The 27,401-nt window shown below is 32.0% G+C and overlaps 1 protein-coding gene across 1 annotated transcript in view; it reads left to right on the forward strand.

The window, feature by feature from the left end:
• Positions 1–27,401, forward strand: part of LOC130452383 (uncharacterized) — a 251,678-nt gene that overhangs the window by 51,712 nt on the left and 172,565 nt on the right. The gene's annotated exons all lie outside the window — the stretch shown is intronic.

A 27,401-nucleotide genomic window follows, 5' to 3' on the forward strand; every position in this document is an offset into this window, starting at 1 on the left:
TATTTTTAATAGTTCTGACAATTTTCTTGGTTTGAAATCGTTTATCTTTGACCATGACTACCATCGCACTCACAATTCTATACTAGAAATTGATCCATACGGCCCTCGCTATCTACGAAAACTTATGCAAGACATTGCAGTTGTGTGAGCAGTTCTTTTGTATATTACTTAAATAACTCATAGTCTCCATCTGCTGCGTCTTTGTCCTGCACATCACCAATTGATCGCACCGGGTGATTTCACATTTAGATCTTTAGTTCTTGCTACATATTTCTGCGTTTCCCCAAGTACATGGTAGTCTCAAATATGTAATTTCGAAGTGTTGAATATAACTACCACCACTATAAACTTTCCTCCAACAGCAATTACTACCTTGTATGCGTAGTCTCCCACCCAGATGATAAGTAAAAATAAGATAAGTTTTCATAAAAACAGAGTCATTGTTATAATTATTGTCCTTAGTATGGAATGTCGAATAGTGTTGCTGGTTGAAGACTCAAACCGTCCAAAAGTTTTTTAGAAATGTTTTTTAGAAATGTTTCGATGTTTTATTTGATCTTTATCAAGGCTTAAAAGATGGTACATAATAGCTCAAACGTTGATGAAGATAAGCAAGTAAGGAAAAAATTGTGAAATTAGAAGTAAAACAACAATCAGATCGCTTAATAATGATTAGCATAAAGATCAAATAAAAGATCGAAACTTTGACATTCTAAAAAAGTCTTGGACGATTTTACTTTGAGTCCTCAACCCACAATTATATGAAAACATAGTACAAAGAAGGCAGTTTATAGCAGTTAGATCAAGACCAATTTGAAGGAACTATGAAAAATAAACGTGAATTGAGAGGACCTTCAATTCCTTATTAAGTTTTTTGTAGTAAAAGAAGAAGAAAAAATTCATTCACATTTATTTTTTTGCATGATGTAATCAAGAAGTGGGATGGTCGATGTCTGCTTATAGCATCTCGTTCCAAGCGCTAGACTTTTTGAAGTGTGGTAGTACTTGGACACTATTTTTTCCATCATATCCCACGAAAATATGTTGAACCTGGTTTAGAAAGTCTTTATACTATCAAAAATCGCGTCGAAATTCATTTTTATATCAATAAAATCCGTTTTGTCAGTGTAAGATCAAAAATGCAAATTTCCACAAACCATCCACTTATAAATCGTTATCTAAATTTCCCATCGAAGGCAGAACCCTCCAATTTACAAATATTTCTCAAACTAATCTTAAAATTCTTCAAGATAGTACCCTAAGGCTCCTTCAAACAATGTACGAACGATCAACACTGTCTTAAACTTAGCAGAATAATGATAAATATGGTGAGATGTGCTTTTTTCTTTTTTAGTGATTTATATTACTTTCACAAAGTTCAAGGCTCGCCGTGATATCCTTTCAAAGGCAAACTATTATTAAAAAGTTTCTAGTTTATGTTCGTTCGAGACCTAAAGGCGTTAGTAGCTTGTTAGTGCTTTATACACGATGTCGTTTTTATTAATTAAACGTGTTTTTTGTTTTACATTACATTGTTCTTAAAAATTATTATATACACTGCTAGAACAATTGTTAAGAAACCATTGTAACTCTTATAAAATTTGTTTCATAATACCCAGGATGGAAATTGCTATAATATAAAGAAAATTAAAAATAAAACAACAGAAGATTATTAAGGATATAGCACTCTCCAGACCTAGCCGTTACCTTCTGCAAACGCGGGATCTTGTTAGTATCCAACAATTAGTCCAGCATATTGTACCACCAAAGTTCTAGAACTTTTTGTAAAACTTTGTATTGATACTTGCATAAAATATGTTTCTCAATTAAATAAAATCCTTTTGTAGGTAATATTCCTGAAAATAATAATTTTAATTAATCTTTAGCAGTGATTAGTTTGACCAACTGATTTATCATCAAATGAACTGGAAAAAATAATTTTGAATTAGTTTATATAGTTCGAAACAAATGTTTATAACTATAACCACCTTCCTACCTACATATAGCATTCCAACAATCCTATTCTGACGTGGAGGTTTAGATTTCTGTTTAATAATTGTCAACAGCTTTCTTTTGCGACAAATGCGTCTCAGTACTTCGTCGTTGGTGATTCTATCAGTCCAGGGTATCTTCAAGATGGGTCTATAGAGCCACATCTCAAATGCTTCAAGTTTTTTGATCATTTGAGCTTTAAAGGTCCAAGTACAGATGTACTGACCACACATATCATTCCAACAATCCTATTCTGACGTGGAGGTTTAGATTTCTGTTTGCAAACATTGGGGAGTACTTGACACAAATGCCTTTCGAGTTATTTCATCGTCTGGATCCATTTGAGCGTTTATGACTGAAACAGGGTACTTGTATTTTTGCACCCATTCAGTGTGAGACAAGGGTTTTTTCTTACCTAATGTCATTTGACTACGTAGGTACACAAATTGGCGCAGACCAGAGCAGAATAAATGAAGTAAAAGACAAGCAAACAAAGTCAGCCGAATATCAGGCGCACTCCGGGACATTATCTGGAATAATACCAGTATGAACAGAAGGGCAAAAGTTGAAATGTATAAAACCAAAACAAGAACGGACAAGAGAACTAAAAACATCATTCGAACAACAGAAATGAAAATACTCAGAAACGTATGCAGGTACACACTAAGAGACAGAAAGAGAAACAAAGACATAAGACACGAAAGTGAGGTGGAAGACATAGTCAGATGGGGACATAAACGTAGAAGAGCACACGTGGACAGGATGACCAGAGAAAGGTTAGAAAGCATCGCACGAGACGGTAAGAGACCTCCAAAAAGATATATGGATTCATTGACATCAACAACTCAACATTGACAAGTTGGAAACTACAGACCTAAGGCTTACAATATGTTGAAGAAGAAGAAGGTTGTTACTTATAAACATGAATTCAGTTTTTTCAATATTTATAGCGAGCTCTACATTTTCACATTCTCGGTTGATTCTCTCTAATAGGATTTGAGGATCTTTTTCGCTCTTAGCCAGTATAGCAATATCATTGGAGAATCTTAAGTTGTTGATTAATGTTTCTCCGATGTTTACCTCCTCATGTCTCTCCTCCAGCACTTTCTGAAATACAAACTGAGAATATAGATTAAACAGTTGTGGAGAAAGAACGCAGCCTTGGCGAACTTCCTTTTGAATCTCGGTAGTTGTACCAGAAAACATCGATGTTGTGAATAAACAAGTTCCATTTGCATAATTCAATATTGCATTAGCATTTGGCTACCAAAAAGATTTATTCGCATTGAATACCACACTTGACAATCTCCCAAAAAAAGCTTGTGTCCATTGGTGCGAAAAAAGGTAGATAAAAGTCAATCGCGGTGCTTCAAAAGACTATAAGATCGTGACGATTGTATGGGTCTTTCAAGACGAGCCAAATCCAACAAAAGTTGTTGGCGCCCGAAGCACTTCGAAGCAAATAGTCGCATGTTTCCCCAGAATAACTGGACATGTTGAAATCAGAGAAACCAGTCGCAGAAGACGAACCATTCTCGACCTCGACAGAAGAAAAAATCATTTCTTCTTAAGTAACAACATTCGTATTTATATGAATGAAATTATAATTAAATCAATCAAATTTTGATATAGAATATAATTGTAAGTACACACTATAATTGCTACTTCACCAACATCGATAAATTTGTGTGGTTTACTACAACATTGTTTTGTGTGGGTACTAAGTTGGAGTTTCTCGAATTTTTTGAGGAGCGTTTCGACAACGTGAAGTCCCTGAAGACGATAACTTGGTTAACTTAAACTTAAACGCGCGTTAGACAGTGTGATTTGAGTGCTGTTGTAGTGGTACTGCAAACAGTGTGCTCAATACTTGTATGAAAAATTCGAAAACAGAAACAAAAAAAAATTCCTGTTCCTTTGAAGTACTTCCAAATATAACTTCTTAGTGGTTCTTCAAAAATTTACAGTGACTTCCAAATCCATAACGAAGTTGAACTAATAAAGATTTTTGTATATGAAATATAATAACCTTCAACTTTATAAGACCCGAGAAAATTTTCTCTTGAGACTATTAAAACTTATTAGAGTCACATTAGCCACATAGTGTAATAATTTTGAGAAAAAAAATTGATTATACGTTAGGAGATGATTGCTTGAAATGTTTATATAATTACTCTCTGAATCAATATATTTTTCGAAATTAAATCCATCGTATCTGATGGGTTTATAATCAATACTTAGACGCCTATATTGCTATTAAATTCATTTTTCTCTTGAATAGTTCTACCAGGACTAGCTACGACCTTCATTTTTTTAATTTGTTAATTGGAAATAGTCCTTAATAACTTTAATAATCCTCTACAATTCTCCAATATTCGCTAATGATTTGTAGTGTTTTTTCAACCACTTAACACTCAACATCGTAAGAAAATTAATGCTAGAAATTTATAAAATATCAGTTTTACTTGATTTCTTGTATTATACTTGACTTTCTCAACATTTTCCGTAGTATGATTTCATTGTTCTAAATTGAATTATAACTATTTTCTTAACTTTTTCATATTTGTAGCTGAAGTTACAAATTCAACGGCTCATATCCTATTTTAAACTTTATCCATTATATGTAGATAAAAATTGATATTCTAATCATATTTCGTATCAATTTCTATCGGACACATCCCTAAAAAAACAAGTCACAATCTCATTTTAACTGAAGGAAAGTTTAAATAATCTGTAATTCAATTGATGAGAAGAAATCGTTTTCCAATTATGTACTAATAAAGCTTGTAATTATAATAATAACGATTAAAACTATTTAATTGAGTGTCTTGTCTCATAGAAATAAAATAAACAAAAACGTGAAATTCCTGATGATTATCCTAATAAAGGAAAAAGTAATTAGTGAAACTGTTGATACCTGGTGGTTGTTATTATCATATTTATTTTCATCTCATATTTATGATACAGTCATAAAATGACAATAAGTCATCATAAATGTTGTCTCGACAATTTTTTTCAGCTTTCTTTTCATCTCAAATATAATTATCTGTCTAGACATCATTTGAGAGTTTCTGCACTTTTGAATTGAATTTAGCATCGTTGTATCGAGTACTTGTTTAAGCGTATATATGAGGATGTTTCTTATCTATTGTAGAGAAATCTACAACAGTTAAACTCACCATATAATTTTCGAAATTTGGTTAGGCAAACTTTGGCAGTTTGTATGGCTTTTCCATAGAAGGTTGCAGTCTGAGTTTTTAGCCACGTGGTGACATGTTCTTTCTTTCAGTTCGTCATTATCTTCATAGTGTTAACAACCAAGGAAGAACTTTGACCTCGTGGTTAGAAAACTATCCACAAGATGTCTTTTCTGTCTCAAAAAACGATGCAAATGAAGTTTTTAAGGGTTAAGGTTTGCTTAGGCTCAACTTTCTTTGACTTTGACTTCCATTCCATTGATAGCCGTTTAGTTTCTAGTGTGTCAAAAGATAATGAAGTATCATCCCCCGTGGCTATCCTATATATAAAATCATCCTTGTCTTGAATGTACCGTTTCGAAAACGGAAGTGCGCTGCTTATCCGTTGTTTGTAGTGGTTTTAAGTCAGTATTCTCAGTGCCCATCGTAAGTTTTCAAAATTTCAGTTTTTTAGTAACAATTTCATTAATTATGGATCGCGAGACTTGCAGAAATTCCATACTAACAGCACTCAACCTTTTTTTCAATTGCGTGAACCAGTTCATCGATAACCAAAGAAGGAAATTCACATTGTGGATACTGAGACTACTCAGACGACTACCGTTTAAATTCTGTGTAGTGGTGAATCGATTTTGGTCATGTATCGAAACAAATCAGTTCCAAACACTCATTATTTAAAAAAATTTCTACTCCTTTTAGTATTGGTACGTATTCAATCTATGTGGGTGGATTTATTTGGTATTATGTCTTCTTCCATTTCAAAATAGGTTTAACACTAAAGATTCATCACATCTTTTTGCATTCAGACACTGTTATAAAATTCATTTGAATGAATGAACATTTTAAATCTGCAATTGTTGTTCTAATTAAGTACATTCAACAAAATCACAATATCGTGAGTAGATATTATCATTATTTGTAATCTTCAGAACGACGTAATTATAAGATGTGTCTAGTTAAGACTATTCCCACTGTTTATACAGTCCAATCGAAATACGTCGAAGTAATATAGAAAAGAGTAATGCACTTTGTTACTTAAATAAAATGTCATTCCACCTTTTTTCTCATGCGATTCAGAGCTATATTGAAAGTGGTATAATTTTCTACCAATTTTCCCGGTTATCATTATACCTAAGTCTTTTTCTTTTCAAATTATTTCAATTACTTCGTGCAATTTTCGTTACAAGGCTATTGGTATCCCACAAGAAGTGATGTGATGCGTGTGTGAAACCCAATTTCAAAGAAAATTGCAAATAATGAAACAGTATAAATTATTGATGCTACAGTAGCATTTGAAATCTATATATTTATAAGAAAAATACAGTGACTAAAAAACTCTAAATATCAATTATGAGCTTCCTGAAAATTATATGTAATTATCGAAAGAAAGATCTGAAATTATAGCATCACCATTAAAAATTGCAGCATTGCTTACAAAATTAGCTTTAGTCGAATTTTATGATGACACTACTATAAACTAACAGAATATAAAAATCGAGGGGATTAGTTAAATTTTTACGAAAAGATTAAAAATAAATGTTCATTGGATTTTGCTTTTTATCAATTTTTGGTCGTTACAGATCGAGAGTACAGTATTGGGCATTTCTTAATTAATATCCATAATGGAAAAGCATGTAACCAGAAATTTTAATGAAAAAAAACGAAAAAATTGTTGCTCTTATTTAAAACAAGCGCAGTCAAAGATATGTTATCAATATAATGGAAGTTGAACAGTCAACTGTGTCCCGGCTAGTTGCTAGACCGGAGGATATGATGGAAGGTCAGTGCAGATTCAACCGTCGGCTATACCGGTAGACCACAGATTGTTAAAACAGCAAGTTTCACGAAGAAGACATGTAACAGCGAAACATCTTCAACAAAAGCTAGCTGAAACTCAAAATATAAGAGTAACTTTGAGAAATGTTTTAAATGCTACAATTACAACCAGAGAAACTGACATTGCTCCTCAATTAACCAAGGAATACCGTGCAGCTAGGATAAGATTCACAAGAAAACATGCGGACTGGAACGTTAAGATTGAGGTAATGTACTTCACGGACGGTACAGATTTACTTCAGATCGGAGAATACCTATTTATGGAAGCGATGATGAGAGGTATTTTCATTCAACAAATTTTGGAGGAGGGTCTATTATGTTAAGAACTGAAATAGCTTTAAGGGCTCACCCGAAATTGGTACTGTTAGATATAGGATCATTAACAGCTTTTAGGAACATTATAGATTTTAGAGTCACATGTTGTTCTTTGTGCCCCTTTTATAGACAATGAAGTTGTTGATGCTTGGTAGACATACGTCTCCATGTGCGTGAATATTGTAGTTTTAGACTATCCTGCACGCATCCTGTAAGAGATGAATAAGAGAGATTCAAGCAATATCCTGAATTATTCGTGGAGTGTTCGAAAACTTTATACCATCAAACATCAAACTTCTGAGAAATTGCTTGAGTCTTTCAGAAAGATGCAGAACATTTTCAATAATAGTTAGTTAGTAATTTCTAAAAATTATTCCAAGTTGTGAGAGATATCCAGAATGCTATCAAACTTACTAGGGCATTGTTGTGTTTGAGAACGCCCTTTTTGCTGACAACAATGATTGGTTCAGTCGATCCGATTGTTCACAATTGACATGAAGTTTTAGCACTTTAAAACGAACAATTCCATATAAACTCCACAAAAAAAACTATTTGGGATGCGAACGTTCGATTGGAATGGACTGGAAACAATGGGCTGATGAAACAAATATCGACTTGCACTGAAACTTTCAAATCTCCTTAATAGGTACCAGTCATATAAGAAAGATTATGATGAAATTAGCCTCAATATTCTCCAATATCAAAGTCATCAACAATCAATTTTCCTATACATCACCAAATACTTTTTATATAATGTAAAATGAATCAAATCTGGTATCTGGAAACTACTTCTAAAAATCATTCAGTTTTTGATTTCATTATAAAGGGTGGAGAGTCTTCAAATAAGTGACGAGTTATCACTACCACGATACTAACATTTACATCATCAAGTTATCATCTTCAGGCCTTTGTAAACTAGTTTAAGTTAGTCAAGTGATGTAATTGTTAAATACATTCAAACTCACGTAAGAAGAACATAAAACTTTATCCACCTGAGCGCCATGTATTGAAAATAATAGTAAATTGTCGTGGAATTAATTTAATTTTCAGTTATTGCTTTGAGTATTAATATTTAATGATGTTACGTTAAGAATTTTTTGAATGTTTAAATTCGATTTTCTACACAATTGATACAAAACAAATAATATGAACAAAACACAGAAACGAACAATTGATTGTTCTCGCAAAAGAAAACTCTCTTCAACAATACATGAATGTTTGACTAATTCTCTTTTCCCATGTCTCCGCACACCTTCATTGTGTAAAAAAAGAAAGAACGACATGCCTCTTTATATATTCATGTCTTCTTTTTTTCATTTGTAGCATATAGGAATCGACAATGACCAAAGAAACAACTTTACGAGCATACTAATAGCAAATTTAAAGTATAAACTGTGTGATTTAGTCGCTGTCTCACCATAAGTTTAACTTTTACTAGATACAACGCCTTCTCCAAATAATATCTATGAAATTTTATGAAAATAAAATGTTGTTGTAGGTTTTTCGACTATTTTCTCACCAATAGCACTCACATTTCAATATTATATATGATTGACATTTTATTCAGTCCCATAATTTCTATAATTTTTCATTGAAATCAAAACAAGAATTTCTTCTTCTTTTCTAGAACACCTTATGCCATTTTTAGCGTCAGAATAGTGGGATTAGAGCTTTCACTCTCCTTTAAATCATTTTTCAGCTTCATTCATTTGTCTATGTTTTTTTTGCCCGCCATTGCTCTTATTATGCTTTGTGGTCTTCTTTATGTATCCGTACGAGTTATATTGTTATTTTATTGGCATTCTTCACTCTGTTCTCTATCTATAACTATTTACCATCTTCTGTGATGACTACTACGTATTAAAATGTGGTCTCTTCATTTAATCGTTGTCCTTTCATTATTAGATCTTTCTCCATTTGTAATTTTACTATTATCCCTTACATATTTCGATATTTACTATCATTATCAATCTTTTAATGTCTTTATCAATGTTTTTACTTCATCTCTCATTTTTTCAAATGCTACTAGTACTATTTGTCTGCTTATATCCATCTATTTTCACTAGTTCTAGAATTATGTAGCCAGTTATTGTCTCCAATTTATGTTTCGTCTCGTTTATCGTTTTTATCATCTTATTCATTAATAGAATGAATTTCATCGTTTTTCTCCCACATCTTCATCTCAAACCCTGCCGATTCCCCTTTTCATGTTTTTATATATTTCTTGTTATTTGTACAATATGTTGTAGGCGTAGTGCTTTCTTAACTAATTTAATTTATTTCGAATTATCCCAATCCTAAGAATAAACTTTATAGCGTCGCCATGACTGTAATCAAACGTGAACTTTGTCATTGATCTTGGACAGGAATTATGATTTTTTTAACATTATATTCTTTACCATTAAGACACTGTGACATCATATTATGCACCGATGAACTTCTCGAGCATTCATCCGTACGACTTGGCAAGTGAATCTTGTAGAATTTTGATGGGTCTCATAAATGAATGGCCTTTGCTATAAATGTTATAATTTATGTGTTTTATTATTAAATTATTATTTTTGATATTGATGGTTTTTAATTTAATTTGATAACAAAGATCCTGTTTAATATCTTATAAGTTTAATATCATCAAATTTCATAAGATTTAAGTAATATCAATGAGAATCAATTAACTAAGAGTGGTCAATACTTTGAGAAAATTTTTGAGGTTATGTTTTTACTTTTGTTTACTCTACTTAGTTCGTTCTTATTAATATTGGAAGTTTTTCCCATACTTCATACTATGCTTGATGTATTTTCATGTTTACAAATTCACTAAAAACGTTCATTATTGATGATTGCCAAAAAAATATCAAATAAACAACGTGGCGTCTCCAAACTTGAAACATATGTTATATAGATTGTGTACTTTCTAAAACAGTGGTATTTTCCAAGCACCTACCGCCATCTCTAGGTTAGGCCAGGTACTTCTGGGACCATTTTTTTTTGACAGAAGCTTGACAATATAAAACTTTTATCACATTTTGGCCTCAATCTCGAGCAAGAAGAATGATTCAAAGGTAATATTTCTCGTGAAATAATTCTAGTGTTTAGAGCAACAAAGTTTTAGAAACATTCTTTTCAAACCTCAAATTTTCAATCAAAAACATCACATAGCTCTATATTATGGTCCCGTTATTCTAAGGTAATAGTTTTTTGAAAATACAAAGTCTAAACTACCATTCAAACCAGTCGAAGGTGTTAACAAAGGAAGAAGTTGAAACATTTATGTGGGAAGCCTCAGACAAAAACTATTTATTGATGAAAGTTATCGCATTAATTGGCAAAGCCGGAGGTTGTCGAAGGGAAGAAATTTAGAAGTAGACGATGTAGAGGATACTAGTTATCAGTTAGTGGTTCGTATTAATCACACAAAAACACATGTTCGACGGGTTTTTACTGTGATCAATAACAATGCGGTGCAATATTTGGATGTGTTCAGAAAATATAAGAATTTACGAAAACACCTTTCGATAAAAGAACTTTTGGTAGGTGACTTAGTTTCCTTAATCTTGAGCATCCAGAATAATACACCGGACATTACTTCATAAGGACTTCCTCAACACTGTTGGCCTACGCTAGAGCTGATATTAATATTTTAAAACGGCATGGTGGATGGAAGAGCTCATCAGTGGCTGAAAAATATGTGGAAGAATTCGTCGAGAGCAAAAATAAAATAGCAAGAATGATACAAGGAGGTTAAACTTTTGTACAAGTGCTAAACCAATACCAAACATCTTTCAGAATAATAAAAGTAGATCGAGTAATTCCTACAATATGTTTCTGGTAACAGTTAACATTCAAAAATTAGATTGAAAGTTTAGTAATTGATTGATTTTTTATTTCAAACGGGATTGGAAGATTCCGGACTCAAATTAGTACAGTAAAGTCGGTTTTTATAGTACACTATAAAGAAAAGGTATTTTATGATCATGAATATTGTAACAGTGATCTGTTTAAATGAAATTTAATTTTCACAAATTATTTATTTATAAATTTCAACTCAATTACTCAATTTTTCCTCTATGTCACTAAATATTATTAAATTTCTTTAATTTCTCATTTTTCAGCCCTTTTGATATATTAATGTTATTGATTTTAGGTTTCTTCTATTTTAAAATTAGTTTTTTTTTGATAATTTTATCAAAATATGATATTGACACTGACAATTTGCGCTTATTTATATTGATCTATAGATCAAAATATGATATTGTCAGTGTCAATATCATATTTTGATAAAGACTAGAAGAAGAAAAGTCGAAATGTCAAAATTTATCTTTCTTTTAAAAACTATCAAAAAAGAACAGAAGATACCTAAAATCAAAAACATTCAGATGTATTAATATTATCAAATCTACATACATAATTTAATATCATTAGCAAAGCATCAAATTTAATTGCAGAATTTATTTTTTTTTCATTTCCTATATGAAACTGGAAAATAATCAAGAATTTAACATGAAACTTCTGTTTCCGAATTATAAAATACGAATTTTATTGATAAAAAATGTAAAGTAAGTAATTGTGAACTGAGGTATGGTAAAAGATGAAAAGCTTACAGGCGATGAAACTGTGAATCGGCCATTGTCGAAACTAAAAATTAATGAAATCCCCTCTCCATTTTCAACAAAGTTTAAGTTCACTACTTATAAAAATAGCATGCCTTACTTTTTTCTCATTATATCGGTTCTTACTGAAAAATATGCCGTTTGTTCATCAAATTGGAGCACTAAATGTTTCCTGTTGAACGCCCTTGTGTTAATGACTTCCTACGTTATAATGACATAATTTCTAGTGGTACAGTTATTTTTTTTTTCAAACACGATTTAAGATCTTTCTTACTGATAGTACTATCAATTATTTAATAAAGCCAAATGTACCGTCTTTAATTGACGGATAATTTTTTTAAAAATTTCTCGGTATGGTGCAAGATAATTGGAGAACGATTTTTAAAATCCCGTTTCACATACTCAATTATCTTAATATTGGTCTGCGTAATCAAAAAGTCACGTGTTTTAAAAAATAATTGAAAGTAACAATATTTCACTAACTGATTTAATGGACCTGAAATGTTTGTTCAAAAATTGATGTTTCAATTGATGAATTTCACAGAAATATAAACAAAGATGAATAATTCGCACGAACAATGAGATTTCTTCTTTGGTTCAATAGATTTATTTACTTATTTCACGTATTTCAAATATCTTATCTCTTTTGCAACATCTGTCCAGAATTTTCTGTTAGGTTAAGAACACTTTCATTCTAGATTATATATAAGTTATTTTTCTAACTATATGTAACTATATGTAATTTAGAGTAAATATCTGAAATCTATTCAACTTTAGGCGCTAAAAATTTTATCTGGCGTTCAAATCATCCTTTACTGAGCCTTTATTGATCCGAAGGTTTCTAAAATTAGCCAAAGGCTATCAATCCAATATATCTATTTGAATATTACTTTATACTATATAATTTTTTTACTGAGAATGTTCTTTGAAATTGATCATTGACATAAAACATTGTCCAGTATTTCCTGCCGGATCACCATTTGGTCTATGTCCCTCTAATTTTTTATGTCTGTCTTTGTATTGATTGTAATATTGTCGTCTGGGTCGTTGCGTTAAATGAATCCCCTTCATCCCCTTGTATATCCTTGTTTGACTTGTATGTTATATTATTTTTCTCAATTGTTCCTAGATTTTTCTTGGTTTGTATTGTTTTGTTTCTGTATCAAAACAATTTTTAATCCAGCTATTACTGCTGTATTTCCGCTAACCAGTCTCAGAGATTTGTCTCGCCATTAAAAGTTTCCGCCTGTCATGCTTTTCTTCCTGTTCCATAGCTTAAAACTTTCCTTAATTCGAGAGAAAGGTTTTTCTATGGTCGTTCGAGTCATGTAAGTGTTTGAATGGCTCCACGTCGTCAATTTGAAAGCCGTGTCCAGGGAGTCAGTTATATCATCATTTCATTGATATCGCTGCACTAATGTGATTATTATTTTGTGCAACAAACTGGGCTATGGTGAAAATGCCCTTTATATAATACCTACAAATTATTGGCAACTATTAGCCTTCGGAAGCTAGGTTAACGTTCCGGGGAATCGCTAGTAAAGTGTACAGATTTATTTTCATCTATAAAGCTGTACATAAAATATCAAAGATATAGGAAGAATGAGTTGAATCTCAAAATATAGTTCCATCGATAAGGACAATAACAAAATGAAATCCTTGAACCTATAAGGCCGTACACGACGAGTGGTGTACAGTTTCTTTGAAATATTTGAACTATTTACAGATGGATAATGATTTTTTATTTGTTCAATACTTGGCTATAATTTTATCAATTTCATCAACTATACCATGGGCTTCTGTAAAGAGATGTGAAAGTTAAAATCGTAGCGTAGATTAAAAAGAAACCGTTTATGAATAAATAATCACCTTTGAAATATTTCAATAAATACTTTCCCTATTGTAAATTCGAATTTAAATAAACCTCAAACACAATCAATACGCAAACAATGAACGATTCCTTGTATATGATAATTTAGCTGGTGGCTGAAAACACGTATGATCTGATTCATTCTAACGGACCCGATCATGGCTGCCAGCTGTGGAAAACAAATCGTTATGAACGAAGTTTTGAAAAATTATAGATTTAACTGTTAGAATTGCATTATATAATGGGAGCAATTGAGACATTCGTTACTTTTGTTTCAAAGAATGATTAGAAAATTATAACTTCGTTGGTCAACGGTGTTCCGCATGAGTGTGCAGCTCGATAAGAAAAAACATACTAGCAGAATGTGGAGTTCATTTTAATACACCCTATGTAAATCTGTTGAACTTTTTATAAAAAAATAGTTATAGTCTGACATAATCCAGCATTTCTGATAAATTAACAACTCAATATATTTAATGCAAGGTTACTTATGTACATTAATTGAGGTTTATACGATCATGTCGGTTTTCAGCGCGAAACTGAGACGCTAAAGAGGATCAGGACCTGTCGAAATGAAAGGTCCTTCTTCGCGTCCGTCCGCGGATTTATCCGGGGATTAGGTAGCGTGGTACCATAGCAGCAATAACGATAGTTGAAAGACAACAATTCTCCACAAAGATTAGAAATTTCAAGCTACGAAGTGGTAAACAATTTTAATTATCTTGGATGTTTAATTACCAACACTGGAAAATGCGAAAGCGAAATACGCCGGCGTTTGACTATGGCAAGATCAGCGACTACCAAGTTAAATAAAATATGGATAAATCTATCACAAAAACGCAGCGAATCCGTATTACAAGAAATTGGTCCACGTACAAGGCTGCTAACCAGAATAAACAGCATGTATTTGCAGCACCTAGGACACATAGCTGGAAGATCAGGAACAATGGAACGATTAATGATAGAAGGAAAAGTAGAAGGCAAACGCCCAAGAGGCAGATCTCAATTAGATGGGTAGACCAAACAAAACACTAAATAAATATGAGACTGCATCATGCCGAATAGATTGCACTGGATAGACAAGTATGGAAACATCTGCTGAATCAAATATAAATGGTGTCACTTCATCCTTTGGAGGAGATAATGGAAAGAGGAGGAGGAGACGCTTAGAGGAACGTTATTTCTTCCGAGCATGTGTGTGTGTCAGTTCTCAGTTTTTCCTAATTGTAAAAAGATATAAGCTGAAAGGTCAGACGGAGAACTGTCGATACTGATGAACCTATTTGTTTTATTTCAGTCCATTAGTGACAGAATTTGATTTACCTAAATATTAATTGTAGATTGCTGAAAAAAACAGTGAAATATGTATTAAACTTTATTTGATTTCTTTCTCCAATTTATTTTTTCATCGTTATTTATTGATACAAAGTATGGTTTAGTAACTTCTACTGCAAGACCGTTTTATGGCCTTTTGACGTGCATCTACGAGGTATATTCACAAGGTATATCCGTTTTTATTTCTATCAGAGGCAGCTCCGAGCATACCAAAAGAAATATACGCCATTGTTAAATCGTTGCTGTCGTCGAGTTCTTTGTAGTGGTTCTTTATGATGTCAGCCTCAATTGAAAATATCGCCACTTGTGATTGTTGAATCATATCTGCCATTCCTTTTCTAAAAACAATGGATGAGTAGTTAGCTTCAGTTTTTTATACGCATCAATGAATGTGGTGATGATTTTCTTTCTCAAACAGTCCCGGATGATGAAACTTGGGTATCGAATGGAAAAACACTTCGTCCACAATGGAAGTTAAGTCTAAACAAATCTTCACACTTCGAAAACTCATATGCACCTTTTCTTTGGACAGAACAAGGATTTTTCTGATTTATTTCTCACCACTAGGCCAAACGAACAATGCACATATTAATTGCGAGGCCGATGAGAAGTCAATACAGGACAGTCACTGAGAATTGCCACGAACTCACGAACTCACCTACAAATGTGACAACTCCTTTAGCAATTTGACTGCGACGTGGCTTCCATCTCTTCTCACACCTTAAATGTTTCCTTGGTGATCTTTGGTTGTGATGACGAGCTGAAAGTACATGTTACAACATGGTTGAAAACAAATATTTTGGAAGCTTTGTTGAGAATCAGTTTAACAGTTGTTGATGTTTGTACAATGAATATTTTTTGTGTATTTATATATAACCAATATAAGTTAGGTTTTACAAGCTATTCTAACCTAACTTTTGTCAGCTTTATTTCGATGCCTATAGTTTTATAAATACTTCTTTCCAGAATAGAGATTTATAAACGTCCTACTAGACTTGATTTTGATGTTATCGCCCTCGCTTTATTATGTTCATCAAAGTATCTTTGATGATTTATTCGATGGAATCTAATGCATTGTTTTTCTTAGTTAATAATCCTGTGAAATTATTCGTTAAATAATTAGAAGGTGTTCCGGTAAAACTCGAGACTACCATTTTTTTACAAACAAACAAATAACTGTAACTAAATGATTAAGAGACTTCGAGTAACGTTAATATTGAAGTATTATTATTTTTTCTTATTATTTATTTGTACTGACCATACAGAATATTTTCTATGGCAGAACTAAAGTCTTTTGTAGCGATAAATTTTTTTTATTAAATACGTACCACCTGCTGGGACATTATTAACAATTACGCTTTGCTGGTATAGAAGAAAAATTTATGTTTACCTCTCGCTGTATGAAATAATAATGTCCGTTTACAGTGTCGTACAAAATTAAATAGAAAGATTCATTTATTTTATTTTTAAGACAATGTTTGAGTATTTTATTTGAGAAAATAAGTACTTTTAGTTGCAAAACATCTTTTAGAAGGTTCAAAAGTAACAACAATTATTTTTATAATGCTCTAATACATCCGCTTTTTTTCAATATTTTCTGTAACGTTACTTCCCTGGCTGAGATTCTTCCTTAAGAAAGAAGTGGCACTTAGATGAGATGAATAATAAACATTAAATTGGACACCACTAACTTTTCAACGAACACAGTTAAAACCGATTAAAAAAACCTGTAAACAACTAATGAATTAAATTGATAAAAACTAAACCAACTACCCCCGGACAGGATTCTCTAAATCAATATTTATTGCTGAGAGCAATAAAAAAGGTTTCAGCAACAAATAAATTTATTAAAAAATAATAACATTCGTATTAAATGCACATCCAATAAAGAATGAACAAAAAGTAGGAACTGGATCTTATCTATAGAAAATAGGGATGGTTGAAGCCTTCAACATAATATCAAGCTGAATTTGGTCCTTTGCGGTGGTCAAACTCCAACCTGGCAACAGTACAACTTCGGAAAAAATGAAATAAGGAAGGAAACGGGAAATTACTAAAGAAAGAACGAGTAAGTAACTTCATGGACCTCTCCAGACAAGACTTAACCATTCTAAGAAGGATTAAAATCGGCCACTCAAGACACATCCCTGGTTATCTAATGTCTTCTACCACCGGATCCATTTTACCTACTGAAGCTCCGAACACATATTGACTGAATGCTACAAATATGTCCTTCAAAAATTCCAGTTCCATTTCAAAACCAATTTCCTGGAGGAAATCTCTTTGCTTGAACAAAAGAATAACCAAAATATTTGAAGAAAGAAAAGCGAGCCGAACGGTATTACTTTAGATCTTTTTTGTTCGCGGTTATTAAATTTTATTGAATTGGTTTGTTTATGAGCAGAAAAGTTTTATATAGTTGGTTATTTAGTTGACGTGTCAATTTGCTAAGTTTGTGGAGAGTTTATAGTAAACTCATAATCTATACTATTTCCTGAAAATGTGAAAGAAGAAGAAGAAACATGCTTTTAAGTAAAAAAACTATTTACAATTTGTTGGAGTAATATATAATAGTTGTGAGAACTAAATTGATATGTAGTAGTTCATAAACTATAAAAAAACTGTTACTGCTTTCAAATATAATTCAAAGAAGGCTCTAATATGGAATAAAATAGTTGGACATATTGAAATTTTTAATTTCAAATATTTAAAAAGACATTAATGAAACTGTACTTATCGCCATGTATTTTGGTAGTTGGATTAGAATACTTGAAGTCTTTTCTCAGTGTAACTACTGAGTCCTGGGGACAATAAAGAGACTCGGAAGCATTCTAATTACGAACAAAACCGTGACAAAATGTGAACAGTTATGAAGTTACGATGTTAGTAGTTAAATTGGCCTTGTTTTATTTTTCCGGCAGAAAAATTACCAACTGAGATTTGATGGACAAGATAGTTTCCTTAGTGCCGTTATACCTTAAAGCATCACAATGATTTGGTATTCATGCAAACCATTAGTATTTCCTTTTGATTTGTTCGCAACCTCTACCAATCGTACCTTACAAGGTGATTAAAAAAATCGCGTATAATTTCCTCTCGAATTATTATAATTTTATTAGTTGGTGCTTAGATTGGAACGTGAATCAAATTTATGAGATTGTGAACGTGTTTTGATTAGTCGCCCAGGTCATATTATCATAATTTTTATGAAAAAAAATCGTGATCTGAGCTGATGGAGATCATTAGTGTTTTAGATGAAATTTTCCAGCTATAAAATAACTCCTTGCTTCTTTGAGATTGCTAATATTAACGGATGAGTCCAGGAAGACAAAGAACCCTTACTTTCTTAATCCTTATATCTATTTATCCTTGTAATACTTGGGGCGAATTTTCTTTTCTCATTCAATCTTTCTTCCAGCATTCTCTCCATTTTTCTGTCCATTATTTGTGGTAGTCTAGTTTCTTTTTTCTATTTTTAAACGCATTGTTTATTTCAACCATTGAGATCTGTCTTATCTTTCCTCTGTTTCTCTAACTTATTAATCTAGCTTTAATTATTTTCTTATAATCCTTTTTCACATGTTCGGAACATCTTAGTCCATGGATGTTTCGTTTCTGATGTGTTCTAACCTCAATTTTCCGTAGTTTCTATCTTTTTTTGGTGTCTTTTTTTCATAACTTTCCCACGAATATTAAGCAAATCATACGAATGGGAAATTAGCATTCCATGCGAGTTATACACTATACTTTTTCTACGGCTTTAATGTATAATAGCGAACTGATGTAACAAACAATATGAACAAATTTAATGTCATTCAAAATTTCCATTTAGGTACAATAAAAACATTGATTACATATTGAGTTCACTTCCGTTGCCCATTGTAGGATTTAATAAAACGTTTCACAACTATACTATTATAAGTAAACAGAGCTGTCATTGCTTGACATTTGACATTTCAAAGCCGTACAAAAAATATATTTTTTGTTTTTCTGCGTTTTCTATGTGTCTATTTACTATTTTGGAGTCTTTGTTTTTGCCAAAATTGTGCACCAAAATAATAAAAGCACAGTGGGATTACAATGATGAATAAAAAATTTGAATCTTTTTATTTATTTGTTGTGTATCACGCAAACTTTTGACCGTTAGGGTACATTCGACATTACTGGATTATTGATTGTAGATGCGAGTTTATCAATTTTGTTATAAATTTTGCGTGGATATTATATAACTAAGAAGTCAATCAATTTTAGATTCATATAGATATTGAGTGAGATATGCCAAGTATATGAAACTATCCAGCTTTAGCTAAGACTGCGTGCCGACAGGGCGCCCTAGAATTTGTGCAGTAGCGATTTGAAACGAACGTGTTTTTTTCTCGTGCAGAAATTGTTAAATAGAAAAAAACTCCGACTGAGTGCTATAAATTGTTGCAAATGGCCTATGGGGACAATTCTATATCTCAAATCAAAATTCAAGGCAACGTTGATCGTTTCTTTCGACATTAACGGTATCGCACCTGCCAATGATAAAATCTACTTTGAAAGGGACCCGATTTGAGTCGATGGAAGCGGTAAAGCAAAAAACGTCAGAGCTCTTAAGCACACTCACCAAAGAAGACTTCCAGCACTGCTTCGATCAATGGAAAAAACGTATGGAAAGGTGTGTGACGAGGGGAGGGTAGTATATTGAAGGGGAGCATTCGAATGTAGAATAATTTTTATAATAAAATCCTTTTTCGTAACCAGTCTCGTTGTTTAATAGCCAGACCTCGTAGATTAGCATTAAAAATATAATAAATAAACAGCAAGTCGAAATATGCAGTATAATACATTCAATAAGCGTCAATGAATGGAAATAAAAAGAAAGACTAATAAATATGTGTATGTCTATATACGTGACTATGCATGAATATAATCTGCTCGATGGGCCGTAGGTTAAGAAAACTTTGGTCTCTAGGAGCGTGGAACTGAATAACTGGTACTTGTAATGCATACCATTATCGGTTATTGATTCATTATATGAATATCGTATATTGGCATAAGTTTTTTTTGTCCGATATGAAAAAGTGAGGTAAATATAAATTATAGTACAACTATAATGAAAGATATTAACCGTAAGTACAACTTAACGTCAAGTTTTTCAATCAACTTAATTTAACATTTATTTTTTTAGTTGTAGAGTTACTCAAATCAAAACAAACCTGGATTTTTTGTTATAATAGATCAAATGTGTTCGAAATCGGGATACTTGTACGCAAATTCCAGCAAACAGGGTTTGTTGCAGGTTTACTTAGTTCGATTTGCAGTGATGTTGTTCGTTCTCAACAATTCACGAACATGGCTTTTGCAAAGATCTTTAGTCGATTCAATTGACTCAAAAACTAACCAGAAGCGGTAAATCTATATTAAGTCTGTGAAGTAAAGTCGTTAATAACCAAAATTTACTCATTTGAAGAAATACGAATTCAGAAGTGAAGTGAAAAGTCGATACGGAGAAAGTGATTTTATGGGCTGGTTTATCGACAACCATACTTCTTTGAAACTGAGATCGGCCAAGTTACTGTTATTATTTGGAATCTTGAAAAGATAAATTGTGTCATAAATTGAAAGTATCGGGATTTAAGTTCCAAAAGGACGGTCCATCTTGCCAACAAAACCATGACTCAGTTGTGGTAATGTCACTTGACGCAACGATCATGTGAGTTGGATCAATAATTTGGAAATAATTTTAACAAAAAAAGCAAAAATTATATGATAAATAGCTATAATCGCACAATACTATACGTATTTGATAGAAGATGATGTTTTTTGCTAGCTTTTCTTGACGAATTTTGAACCTTCCAGCTATATACTATTAAAATCTTTTGTGCTGAATATTTTGAAGTATATTTACTCAAGACTATTTTATCGTAGGCTCCAGCAATCTTCTATCATCGGTCTTGATGTATTCTCCTCGTAGTTTCAATATTTTGGTGGAATCTTCTCCATTGTTCTCACTATAATACCCTTGGTTAACAAGCTATTTATTCATATGATATCAGGTTATTTAAAATATGTATTTGATTGCCAAAACTTTCTGACTATCTTTTAAACTGTAAGTTTAATCACAAAAAAATTTTATTGGCATGTAGTATTCTATGGTAGGCTTGTGACTGTCTAATTTTCATTGTATGAACATTAAAATAGGTAAGAAAGATCTCAATAAAAAGTATGGTGATTTTCTCTAAATAGCAATAACTACTTAATACTGTCTATTACAACGAAGAATTGATTTGTTTATAAATTTCATGCATACAAATCTATTAGGAAAAACTATTATGTCTTGTGCAGCTTTATTTTCACCAAAACTCATTCCGAAGTATCTATAATTTTCTCAATAAATGTATTTTTTGAAAAATTGTTAGAATATTTTGTGGCCAAATCTAGAAAACCTCGAAGTACTTCAATTATTCCTATGATGTCAGGTAGATTAAATAATCTGGACGACAGTTTGATGGTTTTCTAAACATATTCGGTCACTATAAAAAATAAGGAATATATATTTGTGCTTTTTTTTAAAATATTGATTTTTACGGTGTATTAACGAAAAAAAATTATGGGAATAAAAAAAACGAAAACTTATGTTGTTTTTAAATGTTCATGAAAATGTACTCATTCACCTAAAATTGCTGATAACTTTTTTCCAATTCATCAAATAAAGTCGTTTCAATTTTTCATAATATACACAAAAAAAAACGAATAAATTTAGTAAAATTTATAAAAAAATGTTGATTTATTAAGTTGTTATAATTGAAAATAATAACAATTTCTCTTAAAATTGACCTTTTCTCACATATAATCGTTTGTACCTTTTTTATTAAGGAATCATTAAAGTTATGTGAATAAAAAAATTCGTTAAATCGTTTATTGTGATCAAGTATACAATATTAAAACTTATTTTTGAAAAATTGAAAATTTTCACCTTTAAAAAACGGTATCTTACTAAGGTTAACTATTAAAAAGAATTTTGAGTCTGAAATCATATAAAATCTTCAAGTGAAATATTTCCTATATTTTTTCACATAAATCCACCGTAAAAACAAAGATTTAAGAAAAAATTCATGGAAATCAGATGATTTTTCGATTTTCTAGAGTGTTTATTAAAATATTTTTCTCCAAAATGTTCGTTTTTTGTGCAGATTAACAAAAAAAATATATGGATTGCCTATGATGTTTTGTAAAAAAGTTATGAACGATTATATGCGAAGAAGTGCGTTTATGATAACATTTAAACTCATAAAACTATATGAAATCTCCAGGTAAGATATTTCCCATTTTTTTTTTCATAAATCCGCTGTAAGAACGAAGATTATTTTAAAGAAAATTCATGGAAATCAGATGATTTTTCGATTTTTTAGAGCCGAAAGTGTAAAATTACCTTCAGATATTCTGAAATGAGGCTAGAAATCAATATATTCATAGTTTTTTCATGAAAAATTCGGTGTTATTGTAGAAGTTCTCAACCAAATCATCATTTAGATTCTTCAGAAAATTTGTATATCTAAATCATGCAAATGGATTTGTTATTGATGCTTTCCTAAAAATTATTTACATTCTTATTCCCTCTATTATCTTATTATCAGTTAATTGATGATGATAGAACAAGATAAGGGTAGAAAAAACTATATTCCATAACAGATTCAGTGACCTATTTTTTTTGCCCCTTCTATATTGGAATTTAAATATCCAAGGACGATTATTATTTAATGTGCCTGGCACATCGCTGCTTTAATTAATCGTGTATAATTTCGAAAATTGCATATGATTGCATTAGAATTTGATGCGAAAATATAATTGCGCTAACAATCGGAATATATATATATATATATATACCATGAATTGTATACTTTAAATTAGACGGTGACCTTTATCATAACGGTTTCGTAATTTAATAGCCTTCAAGAACGGATGTCGTTCCACGGTGTGATTTCCATTTGTTTTGCTTCCGTCTCTGATGCAGGTGCAACAATTTTTCGAAATAAGACGTAAAAAGATGATAAACTATTTGAAAAAAACTTGATTTTATTTCTTAATACGTGATAATTTTGGTATAGAAAGTTGATATTATGTATGACGACTTAAAATAGATACAGTAGACAAAAAATCTTACTTACAGAGGATGCTAACCCAAATACGAAACAGAAAATGACCCCAAGAAGTAAAAAGTTCCTGGACGGGTACCTCAAAGCTTGGTCAAGCTAGTAAAACTGATACTACAAAAGAAAGCAAAAGTCGTAGCATTCGCGAACCACGTGGTCCTACTAATTGTAGCAAAGCACTTGGAGGAGAATAACTTCACTTTTATACGGTTCTTGGAAAGATTTTCAGTCGGCCTGAAAGCACATCCTAACTATTCGTCCGATATCTGGGAATGATGATTGATGCCAGATTGGATTCCTAAAAACAAAGAGCTCATAAGCTAAAAGGTCTCTCAAATGAGGAATATCTAATTTCAAAACAGAGAAAAAGAGCTTTGTAGTGGTTCGCTGTTATAACATACGAAATTTTCGTCTTGGCTGCGACACTATAGTTTCAGGAACCAGAAAGGAGAGTTGCTTCGACCTACGGGTTGAATGCCCTGGAAGTTACCAGCACATACAGCACAGTATCCGCAGATGCAATATGTGTAATCGCCGGAATGCTGTCTCTTCGGTAGTAAGTACGGCCAACAAGGGCAAACACCAGCGAGGTTTTGATTCTAATTGGAAAGGTACACAGGATGAAGAGTCTGAGATTTTCTGTATTCCAGTAGCGCGTATGATTGAAGGAATAAATATACCAAAAAAAAGAATAATGTAAACATAAAAAGGGAGAGAAAAAATTCGAGATTCATCACCGAAAAAATTATAATCCGACAACAATATTTGACATTGGTAACATTTTCACCCGCCTCTGTTGACGAACAGATGAGATTTTATCGGAGTTTATTTTCGTTAAGGAAGGTAGTGTAGTGCTAGGGGACTAAGAAATAAATCGGGGAAGAGATTAAGGTGCTAAACGCGTGATTAAGTCAGTACATACCTCTGAAGATTCACACGTAGATATGAAAGACGTAACTAGAGGCTAGAGAAAATTAGTTTTTATTTATATTGTTCTCGTTTTAACCGAATCGTTTGTAAAATTGAATTTAACTGTTTTTTTTGTGCTGGTTGAAGAGGGTACTCATTTATAAGCAAGTTTTCATTCGAAATATAGAAGATGGTTAAGGGAAAAAGAATTACAACGGCTATATCCCTCTTACTTATCAAAGAACCAAATAGCTAAGGCGCTATGAGGATACCAAAATATTTCAAAAGGTCCTGATGAACTCCATGTGTACTAGTGTGGGAATTAAGACTCCTAGCGGAGAAGAGCTAAGGAGAGATGAGGGGAGAAACAGTATAGATCATTCGTTAGATCTATAAGTTAGCACTACACGTTCAAACATCTTACCTAGTAGTACTAACAATTTTATTAAAAAAGCATTTCACATACTGAAAAGTCTCTTCATCTATTTTTGATTCTTGTTTGAAGGAAAATAGTTATTTGTATGTCAAGGACTGAAAGTGCTACTTTGTTGGACGAGTCTGGACGAAAAGATCAAAAACTTTTTCAATTACACTGAGGAAAGAAAATAAATAATAGAGAATTATAAACATTTTATTCATTGAACAATATAATGTACTTAATGATATTTGCAATGTCAATATTAATTCATAAAGAGCTCGTACTAATTATCGTACCTTGCATGCACGAGATTTATCCGGCAACGAATTAAGAATGGCCGCATTGCTTTCTTCGGTTAGATCAGGTGACGTGGATTCGAGTAACTCTTCATCGCTGATGTTTTCTTTTTCATCGTCATTCATTTTTATTTATTAGTTTACACAAAACTTCGGGTACAACATATAATTCAGGAAATTAAAATTTAAGGTTATGCAAAATCATCGAAATGAAACTGTCAACTGTCAACATTGAAGTGGCTCGAGTCGCATTGAAGGAAGTTAAAGTTGTCTACTTCAGAACGTCCCGAAAGTGTTTTGCAGTACGGAACTGTCACTTTCACTACATGGAACACTCAAAACGCAACTTTCGATATGTAAATGAATACAGAACGAACAACTTTCGGATGGCGTCGTCTAAAAAACAACCAACAAGAAAACTTTTCATATGTAAACAACATAGCACTAACGTTGTCATGGATAATCGACTGTTCTAGACTCACTTCTAGTTAATCAAAATTGCCACTTTATCTCTTTTATATTCGTGTTAATTTTATGACTTAGTTAATACCACGTGTCATTAAACATTATTATCTAATTGTGATTAGATATCGGAATATAATTGTATAAACCTCGTAAATAGAAATAAATGAATAGAAACCTTTTTTGATTTGTGAGAAAAATCTTCAGGTACCTGAACTCTAACTCCTACTTAAAATTATGTTCTACTGTTTTCGTGTAGGTGTGCTTTAAATAGAGTCCATCGCTGTCTGCAGTCACAAAGTACTACTTTTGTTGAAATCGTTTAGATAAAGGATCGTACTCTAAAATTCTGTTACTGAAATTGTATTTTCCCTAAATAAAATTCTCATTTATTCAACAAACATTCATAAATTTCATCAAAATCTCTAAATAAATACATAAAAAATATAAAAGACGAGGGTTTTCTATAAAATAAGGTTCCCAACAAAATGACTACCAAAATGGCGGAAGTCCAGAAACTGAAATTAAATTTAGAGAACTACATTATCGACCAATGATACAAGTGGTAATTCCTCATCAAAAAACAAGCAAGAAAATTTTATTATCGAAATTCTTAATAGTCTTTATGTAACTGTACAAAATGGTTCCAATGCTGTTCACAAGGTTCAAGGAATCCTTGGTAATCGTTTGAAGTTTGGAATCGTGGTTACGGCAGATATAACTTCGTTTTGGTGGCAAAGAACAATAATAAATAATAGTAATAAAGCACGAATAATGCCAGATACGAAATATAACCATTAACACAAATATCAAAAACAATTGAAAAGATATTCTTGAAGGTTTATTAATAGGTAATTCATATTGAAAATGTCTGTGGGTTTTTAAAGTGAAGTTGTATGATTTTTATATCAAAAAAGCATTCGACTATTGCGCATACGCATCGTTCCCAATTATAGTGTAAGTCCGACCTCCAACGTGCTTCTTTTGATATAATCCTGTGTCTCAAAGTGAGGTATCTTCAATTCAAAAGCCGAAAAGTTGAAGCCAAGAAGATTTAATGAACCTTTTTCCATCCTAGCTTACTACACCTCTGCTCAAAATTGTTATATGTAAATGCGTCTTTCGCGCTATGTAATTCTTGAGGAATATTACATAATAAGGATTCTTTGGATATTTGCTTTGCCTTTAAGAGAATTAATACCATGTTATGTGTGTTATTCATGCTTGTAAACCTGGATAGAGTGTATCGTGTCCATCTGATACAGGGTGACAAAATAAATTAAGTTCTTTTTCTCTTTAATTACTACTGAAAATTGAAAATAATACACATATTTTTAAAAATATGAGTATAAAATTGAATGATCATGGAGTCCTGATGGTGTGCAGGAATTTAGCAGGAAAAAATTGGGGTTGAAACCCAAAGATACTATCATCACATATGGGGCAGTGGTTTGGGGCACTAGAAGAATACCACGAAGAACAATATCTCGAAGATACAAAGACTGACTTGCTTATGTGCAACTTAGGCAATGAAATCATGTGCAACATCTGCACTAGAAGTGATTCTAAATCAATTATCAAAGAACAGTTCCTAAATAACCAAACGCACAATTCTAAAGCAGCAGACAAAATAGGAATAGGAATTTCCAGGTCCATAAACAATCACTGGGCAACGCACCCAGCATTTTCCAAGCAGAAATTTATACAATTAGAAAATTCATCCAGTTCAATTTAGAAAGGAACAATCTTTAAACACTAAAATCATAAAATCGAAACTTTGAGATTACCTAGAAAAATTAAACAACTTAATATTTCTGATAAGCTCGCTTATGTGTGGACAGATAAGTCTTTCATGGGACCTGAACTCTTTGGAAAAGAAAGTGAAAAGGAGAAAAACCAATTATTGGGACGAACTCCAGGGGTTGAAACAGGCAGACTCTCCTGGGAAACCATAACCAGAGATCTGCTAAAGGGATCAATCTAAGTAAGAACAATCTACGAAAACAAATAGGAGTCCCATGTC

Source organism: Diorhabda sublineata, chromosome 1 (genome assembly GCF_026230105.1).
Source record: "Diorhabda sublineata isolate icDioSubl1.1 chromosome 1, icDioSubl1.1, whole genome shotgun sequence".
NCBI lineage: Eukaryota > Metazoa > Arthropoda > Insecta > Coleoptera > Chrysomelidae > Diorhabda > Diorhabda sublineata.